Consider the following 8,863-nt stretch of genomic DNA (forward strand, 5'->3'; position numbering starts at 1 on the left):
CCACTGGGAAGCGTGCCAGGCACCTGGGAATTGGAAGCTAACTGTTGAGCAATTTGACCCATCTGAATTTCGAGATTTTTTATGGATGTTGTAGTGTTCTTCTGATTATTTCGAGTCTCTTCTTGGAATTGAATGTTGTGAGCTGCCATCTTTTCAATTGCGATCTCCCAATCTGCCTTCTTAGGGACTTGTTGTTGCTGTTGCTGATATTGATTTTGATATTGACCTTGTGCCTGTTGTTGCACGTTCCCTTTCTGATCTTTCCATGCAAAGTTGGGATGATTCTTCCACCCCGGATTGTATGTGTTGGAGTAGGGATTGTTTTGCTTTAAAAACTTGATATCTTCTATCTGCTGCGGTGTGGCAAAACAATGAACAGTATTGTATGGTCCATTACAAATGCCACACACATCATTCGGTGCCTATTGCACTTGAGCCACTTTCTGAGCACCTATGTTTAGTGCTTTCAACCTTTTCTCTACCTCCGCAGCAACAGCTTCTTCAATTTTCACCTGTTTGTTTGTTTCAAGCTTCAAGTCAATAACTGCAGATTTGCTTGACACCCTATCATATAACTCAAAATGCTCATTCGAGGAAATTGCTTCAATTATTTTCTTCATACCGGTGGTTGTTGCAAAGTTAGCTGAGCCACCAACTGCTGAATCAAGGATTTGTCTTGTTTGTATTCGAAGACCATTAACAAACATTTGCATCTGCTCAGTTTCATCCATGTTGTGAGTAGGACAAGCCACTAGGATTCTCTTGAATCTTTTATAGGCATCTCCTAGTGACTCACCCTCCTTCTGCTTGAAGTTAAGGATCACGTATCTTTTCCTCAGTGACACAGATACGGGAAAATATTCCTGCAGGAATGCAGTTTCCATCTGCTCCCATGTAGTGATACTACCAGCAGGTAAGGAATAGAACCACTCTTCGGCTTCATCAGCTAAAGTGAATGGGAACATACGAAGCCTTATTGCTTCTTCGTTATGTCCAAGCATTTTCAGTGTTGTGCTCATAGTCAAAAACCTTTGGAGATGCTTGTTGGCATCTTCATTCACCCTTCCAGAAAAGGACCACCTTTCGAGTTGATTAATCGTGCTGGGATGCAGCTGAAATTATTCTACAGTAACCGGTTGGTTGACGATTGTCATACAACCACCCGCAGTGTTGTTTCCACCATAGTCATCGAGAAGTCTCTCTGGTGGTGGTGGTTCTACAACCATGACCTCGGGAGTTGTTTCTGCTTCTGAATCTGAATTTTCTGAGTGCACTGAAACAACTTCCTCCTCCGCTTTCTCTGCTAATTCCAGTTTTTCTCTCCTAACTTGTCTTAGTCTAGCGCGAAGAGTTCTTTCGGGATCTGCGTCAAAAGAAAAATCCGATGAGGCCTTACCTCGCATAAACAAGTTAGACAGATATTAGAATGGAATAACAAGATTTTCACAGATAAAATTTTGGTTGACGAGCAACAAAATTTAAATAGAATAAAAATTAAAATACGTATTTTGGCAATCCCCGGCAACGGCGCCAAAAACTTGATCGGAAAAATAGCAAGTGTACTATTTTCACGGATGTAGTAATAAGGAGTTTTATTTCCAAGTATCGATCTCAGGGATTGCGTAGGAAATACTTATTTTACTTTGATTCTATCAGAACAAAAAGATAATGGTTTGGTTGTTTTCGGAATTTCAGTAATAAACACAAAAGACAGTAAAAATATAAGTGATTAAGATAAAACATGCTAGGGTGAGTGGTTGATTTAACTAGTTAAGAATTCAGTCAAGATTTCCTTAATATGCATGAAACATTCAGTTACCTAACCTCATAATGTTCTTCCTTAAGTCCTTAAGAAAGAAACTATTAAACTACCAGTTCTTATCAAATGTCCATTCAATAAATCCTTGGTTTTAATCATAAATAAAATCGAGGTTTGCGGTGATTTACAAAAGTTACTAGTCCTAGATAATGCATTCATAAACCCAATTGTGTGAAAACCCTAACAATCACAATCCTGTTATTGAAATTCATAGATCAATTTGTATTTGTCCGATACAAAAGCATAATAACATCACATAGTTGAATTGAAATAAGTAACATGGTAATAAGGAAATCATTTGTTCAAATTCATAACATACGATAAAATCAGGACCACCCCCCTAACATAGGGGGTTTAGCCTCTCATAGTATTCACAGAAATTATAATGTGAAAATTAGACATTACAAAGAATTAGGAGATTTTGATCTTCAATGGTCGATGCCCTTGAATCTCGCCGTCTTCGAATCCTCCGTAGTAGCTATCTTTTCAGTGCAATATTTTCTTTCGTACGTCAAAAAGTGTCTTCTCCTTTCTCTCACAAGCCTTCTAATAGTTTCAGATGGATTTTCCCAAAGCAAAAAGTCCAAACTACCCTTAATGAGCAGAATAGATTCACATGGCAAAAATTGAAGTTTCCAAGCCGCGCCCATCAACACGGGCCGTGTGCGTACACACGGGTGCCCATGTGTGCTTTCCAACATGATTATTTTCAAATAAAGTTATAGGGGCATCAACATGGATTGTGTTCCTACAGACGGGTGCCCGTGTTAACTCTCTGTTTTTTCCTCTCCAAGCTTATTTTGCCTTACCAACAACACGGGCAGTGTTGTGGCACACGGGTGCCCGTGTTGGACTGCTGTATTTTCATATTTTTGCCTTTCTGAGTATCCTCAACTCCACTATTAGTGCTTTTAAACCTGTGCAACGGCCTGTAACAATAACACTACTAAAATGAAGCGTAAAAGAGACCTTTTTGACATAAACATGTAATAAAATGAAATGCGATACCAAACTAACAAAACATGATAAATGACTCTGAAACAACTATAAACAAACACAAATCTTACCAAAGTGATGAAAATACGTCGGATTAATGGTGGGAATTCAATGGAAATGGTGACCGATCATTGTTGAACTCCATTCCGGCCATTAATGGTGAGTGAAGAGAAAAATGGGTGTTTATGGAAAGGGAGTAAAAAATGTAGTTTTAGTGGGTTTTTGTTGGAGAAATGGATGAGTGAAGTTTGGAGATGGTAATGGCTTGGAGTTAAAATGAGAAAGTTGGGATTTTTTGTGGACTTTGATTGAGTTTGGAAGAGGAGAAAATGGGTTTGGAGAGGTTGAAGAAGGTGAAAATGGTGAAATTAGGGATTTTGTCCCGTTAAAGGTTCAGACATCATGGCGCCCGCCATGAGGCTTATGGCGCCCGCGATGTCTTCGGAATTGGTTGGGCCAGATTTCTTCTTGGGCCACATCTTTTTGTCTTCATTTTTGCAAAAAGGGGGGTGCATATAGGTTTCTATGGTATGCTGTTTTTTTTATTTAAGCTTGACAAAACAAAATAAAATAGTAAAATGAGAATAAATAAAATAAAATAAAACGGATATAAAAACATAATAATAATAATAATAATGCATATATATATATATATATATATAATATATATATATATATATATATATATATATATATATATATATATATATATATATATGTGTGTGTGTGTGTGTGTGTGTGTGTGTGTGTGTGTGTGTGTGTGTGCGCGCGCGTGTGTGTGTGTGTGTGTGTGTCAAGAGTTAATAATAAGTCACGGGTCCAGAGATCCTAGGAAAGAAAAAGCAAGCATAAAGTCAAAAGGAACAATAAAAATAAGCATAAATAATAAATGACGGGAAATAGGAAAATCAAACGGAATCTATCGGTTGGTGATAGCATCAATGCTCAGGGTATAATGGAGTCTCCTCGACTTTGTATCCTCGAAGCTCTGCGATCTCGTGTCGGAGGTCCGCGATCTCATCATTCAGTATATCAGCTTCAGCGGCATGTGTGGTGACTGATACTTCGACCTGCAAAGCAACGTCAGCGAGCTCCTAGAAAAGCTGGGCTACCTCCATACGAAGCTTAACCAGTTCAGACTGCATGCTTGGACTCTGGAGATTTGGATTATTGGTACGGACTTTGATTCTGATAGATGCGATTTTCGGCTCGTCTACTGTCTTGCCTTGGCCTTCTATGGTGTAGGCCCAGTTGGCTTGATCAATAACACAAGTTACCTAAGGGTTAGGTAAAGTGAAGTAGTGAATAGTCTCACCCTCGATTAAGAGCCTGTATTGATCCGGTTGGAAAGAAGATCTCCTAATAAGGCCACGGTCCAGACAGAAGTCAATATCCATCAAGGTGTAGCTGCAGTAAGACGTCAGATGAAATAGTCTTCTATCAAGTCCCGGGGTGGAGGCTATATGAGTCACTGTGCTTCCAACGTGTATAGAGCTCACAGCGGATCGAGCATTAAGATATAGACTCCCGATCAGGAAAGCTCCGCAATCTACTGGGCGTGACTGAGTAGTACAGTACATGAAGAAGATCTCTTCAGCATTTACATGCGTATCAGGGCCACTCTTCCCCATGAAGGTGTGGGCAATGATCATCTGAAAGTATCTGAAAGTAGGATTATGGATCTTGTTAGAGATTTGGATGGAAGGGTCATGGCTACCTCTACATGTAATGTCACTCCAAAACTTCTCAATGTCTCTGCTCAGGAAATAGCTCATGGGGAGCTCAGATGAGGCATCATAAGCAGTCTGAAATCCAAGTAAGTCACCGAAGCGCTTGTGGTTGAAGGTGTATTTTGTCCCAAACAACCTGAAATTAATGTAGCCACCATCACTAGCGTGACCAACATAGGGCTCGTAGGTCAGTGAGCTCAAGAACTCCAAAGTCAGGTTCCTGTAAGTCACATGCATCGCATCAGTATATTCATCCCATTGCAACTGATTGCATAAATTCCTGACACTAGGCTCAATGCCTAATGCCTCCATGCAACTCGAGTCAGAATATCTGGTGGGTAGCATTGGACGTTGGGAAAGCATGGCGTAGCGCTGCTCCTGAACTGGGTCACGAAAGATTACTGGCATAGTGTCACAATTTTCCATCCTGAAAAGTTAGGTTAGAAACAGAGGACACCTGAAATCGCAAATATTATAACTGTTAGTCTACACATAGATATACATACATATAAAACAAATAAAAACATAAATTTAAATAGTAAAAAGTAAAGGAAAAGAAATCATGGGTTGCCTCTCATGCAGCGCTTGTTTAACATCGTTAGCTTGACGATTCGAACTTTATATGTTAGACGTAGGAACTAGAGGGTCGATCTGAGTTTGGTCAGGGCATTCTATGGGGATGTAACCTCCTTGATATTGCTTCAGTCTTTGTCCATTTACCACAAACGAATTACAGGAATTGTTTCGGATTTCAACTGCTCCTGATTTTAGGATTTTGGAAACCTATAAGGGGCCTGTCCATCTCGAACGTAGCTTACCTGGAAAAAGTCATAATCTCGAATTGAAGAGGAGAACAAAATATCCTATATTAAATTCCTTTTTCACAATCCTTTTGTCATGCCAAACTTTGGTTCTTTCTTTGTATATAACGGCATTCTCGTAAGCGTTCTGGCGGAGTTCCTCCAATTTGTGGATATCAAGGATTCACTTCTTGCCAGATGCTAGGTAATCCAAATTCAGGGTCTTGATGGCCCAATATCCCTTGTGCTTGAGTTCAAAAGGTAATTGGGATGAATTCCCGTAGACCAACTGGTATGGTGTAGTTCCAATAGGGGTTTTGTAAGCAGTTATGTAAGCCCACAATGCTTCTGTTAGCTTTTCAGACCAATCTTTTCTGGATATTGAAACAGTTTTCTCCAAGATCTGCTTAATCTCTCTGTTAGATACTTCCACTTGACCATTAGTCTGGGGATGATATGGTGTTGCTACTCTGTGTTTTACTCCATATTTTCTTAAGAGATTATCAAATATCCTGGATATAAAATGTGATCCACCATCACTTATGACAAGTCGTGGTACTCCAAATTTGGGAAAAATATTATTCTTGAACATCTTGATGACTACTCTTGTATCGTTGGTGGGTGCGGCTATAACTTCTATCCATTTGGACACATAGTCAACGGCTACCAAAATGTACTTGTTTCTCATCGAAGATGGAAAGGTCCCATGAAATCAATACCCCAAACGTCAAATAGTTCTACTTCTTGGATGTTCTTGAAAGGCATTTCGTCACGTCTTGAAATGTTTCCAGCGTGCTAGCACCGGTCACATTGGACAATATAAGTATGGACATCACGCCATAATATTGGCCAATAAAGACCAGCTTGAAGGATCTTAGTGTATGTCTTGGATGTGCTTGAATGTCCACCATAGGGTGAAGAGTGACAATGCTCTCAGATGAGGCATCATGAGCTGGTTTTTGAGAATTTGGTGAAAGGTCTGGCGTAAGATCCAAACATTCGTTAGTGTGAGGTTCCGTTTCCTCTAGCTCGTCATCCTTTTCATTCGGGTTTGAAAATGGTTCGATCACGGGTTCTTCTCGATCAAATTCCCTTATGCACTCATCTATGATATCGATCGCATAACATGCGTCTCCTAGTATTGGTACCATCAGGAATTTTGAAAGAATAAACTCGATCTTTTCATCCCCTACTTCGAAAGTTAATTTTCCTCTTTTAACATCTATTATAGCTCTGACTGTTGATAAAAATGGTCTACCTAAAAGGATAGGGATATCTTCGTCTTCTTTGATATCCATGACCATAAAGTCTATTAGGATATAAAGTTGACCGATCCTAACTGGGATGTCTTTTAAAATGCCTACAGGGTACTTAACAGGCCTATCGGCTAATTGGAGGGACATCTTAGTTGGTTGTAACTCTCCTAAGTTTAACCTTTTACACACAGCTAAGGGTATTAAACTTACACTAGCGCCTAAGTCTAGGAAAGCTTTGTCGATCACGTGACTCCCTAAAATGCAAGGTATAGAAAAACTATCAGGGTCTTTCTCCTTCTTAGAGAGTTTATCCTCGGAAATAAAGTTGCATTCCAAGGGTTTTGGGTCGTCAAGCCTATGCTTGTTGGTTAAGATGTCTTTGAGAAATTTGGCGTAAGACGGAATTTGGGTGATAGCTTTGGTGAAAGGAATCTCTACATGAAGCTTCTCCATTACTTTTATAAATTTTTGGTATTGGTTATTTTATTTGGTTTGTATAAGTCTTTACGGATATGGGATTGGTGGTTTGTACGGGGGTGGTGGTTTGTAAGTTGTATCCTTGGCTTCACCTTCTTGGTCGGCTTGTTTTTCGGGTTCCACCGGTTCCTCTTCTTGGTTGGTAGGTATATTTACTTTAGAAGTTTTGGACTCGCTTATTGCTGGGTTATGAGGCCCTTCGTAAGCGGTCCCACTTCATAACGAGATAGCGTTAGCTTGCCCTCGAGGGTTTGGTTGAGGTTGTCCCGGGAATTGTCCTCCAGGTGTAGTTTGTGGGGCTTGGTTTTGTGCTACATATGAGATCTGGGTTTCAAGCATCTTGTTGTGAGTGATTATCTGATCAACGTTGGTTCCTAATTGTGTTATCAGTTCGTTTACGTGAATGTTCTGGTTTAGGAATTCTTTATTTTGCTGAGTCTGGCCCGATATAAAGCTCTCCATGATCTTCTCAAGGTTAGACTTCTGAGGCACAACTTGCATAGGTTGATTTGGTTTTTGGGATTGATAACCTTGTGGTCTTTGAGGTGCATAATTTTGGATAGGGTTCTGGTTTTTATAGGAAAAATTCAGATGATTCTTCCATCCAGGGTTGTAGGTGTTCGAAAATTGGTTACCTTGGGCGTAATTCACTTGGTCTGTGTTCAGGTCATTCAAAAGGTTACACTCTGCTGATTCGTGTCCTTTATATCCACAAAGTTCGCACTCTGTGTGGACTACCGCTGTGGTGTTAGTGTTTGTAGACATATGTTCTATCTTAAGGGCTAAATCGTCCATTTTTGCCTACATCATGTCCAGAGAGCTTATCTCGTGTATTCCACCTTGGGTCTCCTTTTTCTCTATTGATGCTCGTTCAATTCCCCATTGGTAATGGTTTTGGGTCATATCCTCAATTAGGTCACAAGCTTCAGGGTAAGGTTTGTTCATCAGCGTGCCACCTGTGGCAGCATCGTTGCTCATCTTGGTGTTATAATGGAGTCCATTGTAGAAGGTGTGAACGATCAACCATTGTTCTAGGCCATGGTGTGGACAGACTCTTAATAGCTCTTTATATCTCTCCCAAACTTCAAAAAGCTATTCTCCTTGTTTTTGAGTAAATCTACTTATTTGGTTTCGAAGAACAACAGTCTTACTAAGGGAAAATATCTAGCAAGGAATACTCTTCTAAGGTCTTCCCAGGTAGTTATTGAATTAGCTGGAAGTGAATCTAACCATGAACGTGCTCTATCCCTGAGGGAGAAAGGAAATAATCTCAAACGGATCGTGTAACACCCCGATAAAAATAAGATAATTATTTAATTTAAGTTAATAGTATATTTATTAATTTAATTAAATAATTTGGAATATTATTGGATTATTATTATTATTATTGGATTTATTATTAGAATATATATAAGTTGGAAATAAGGAAAAAGAGTTCCATTTTGGTAAAAAGAGTTTCACGTGAAAACAGAGAAACGACTCTAAAGTGGAAAAAGGGCAAAGAGCCAGAGAACAAGGGTTGAAGAGAGGAAGAGCTCGAAGCCGAAGGATTTGCCGGATTAACTCAGGTAAGGGGGGTTTATCGTCGTTTGATGGGTATTATGGGATAACATGTAATGGGTAGTGATAAACCATTTATTTGACTCTGATTAGAATGATGTATGCTGAATTTGTGAAATATTAGATGAACGAAATATGGGTTATAATTGAAGAAATTCGTAAGAATTAGATGGAATAATGTTAGAATTGGCGAAATCGAATAGGGTATGATTCGTGTTAGATGAT

General features: G+C 39.4%; 1 non-coding gene across 1 annotated transcript; it reads left to right on the top strand.

Annotated features, from left to right (window-relative positions):
* Positions 1-8,111: 8,111 nt before the first annotated feature.
* LOC127116347 (small nucleolar RNA R71) lies at positions 8,112-8,218 on the top strand. The gene has a single exon (XR_007801298.1). It is a non-coding gene; the product is annotated as a small nucleolar RNA R71 (small nucleolar RNA).
* Positions 8,219-8,863: the final 645 nt, after the last annotated feature.

The sequence above is a fragment of the Lathyrus oleraceus genome, chromosome 1, assembly GCF_024323335.1.
Source record: "Lathyrus oleraceus cultivar Zhongwan6 chromosome 1, CAAS_Psat_ZW6_1.0, whole genome shotgun sequence".
Classification (NCBI taxonomy): Eukaryota; Viridiplantae; Streptophyta; class Magnoliopsida; order Fabales; family Fabaceae; genus Lathyrus; species Lathyrus oleraceus.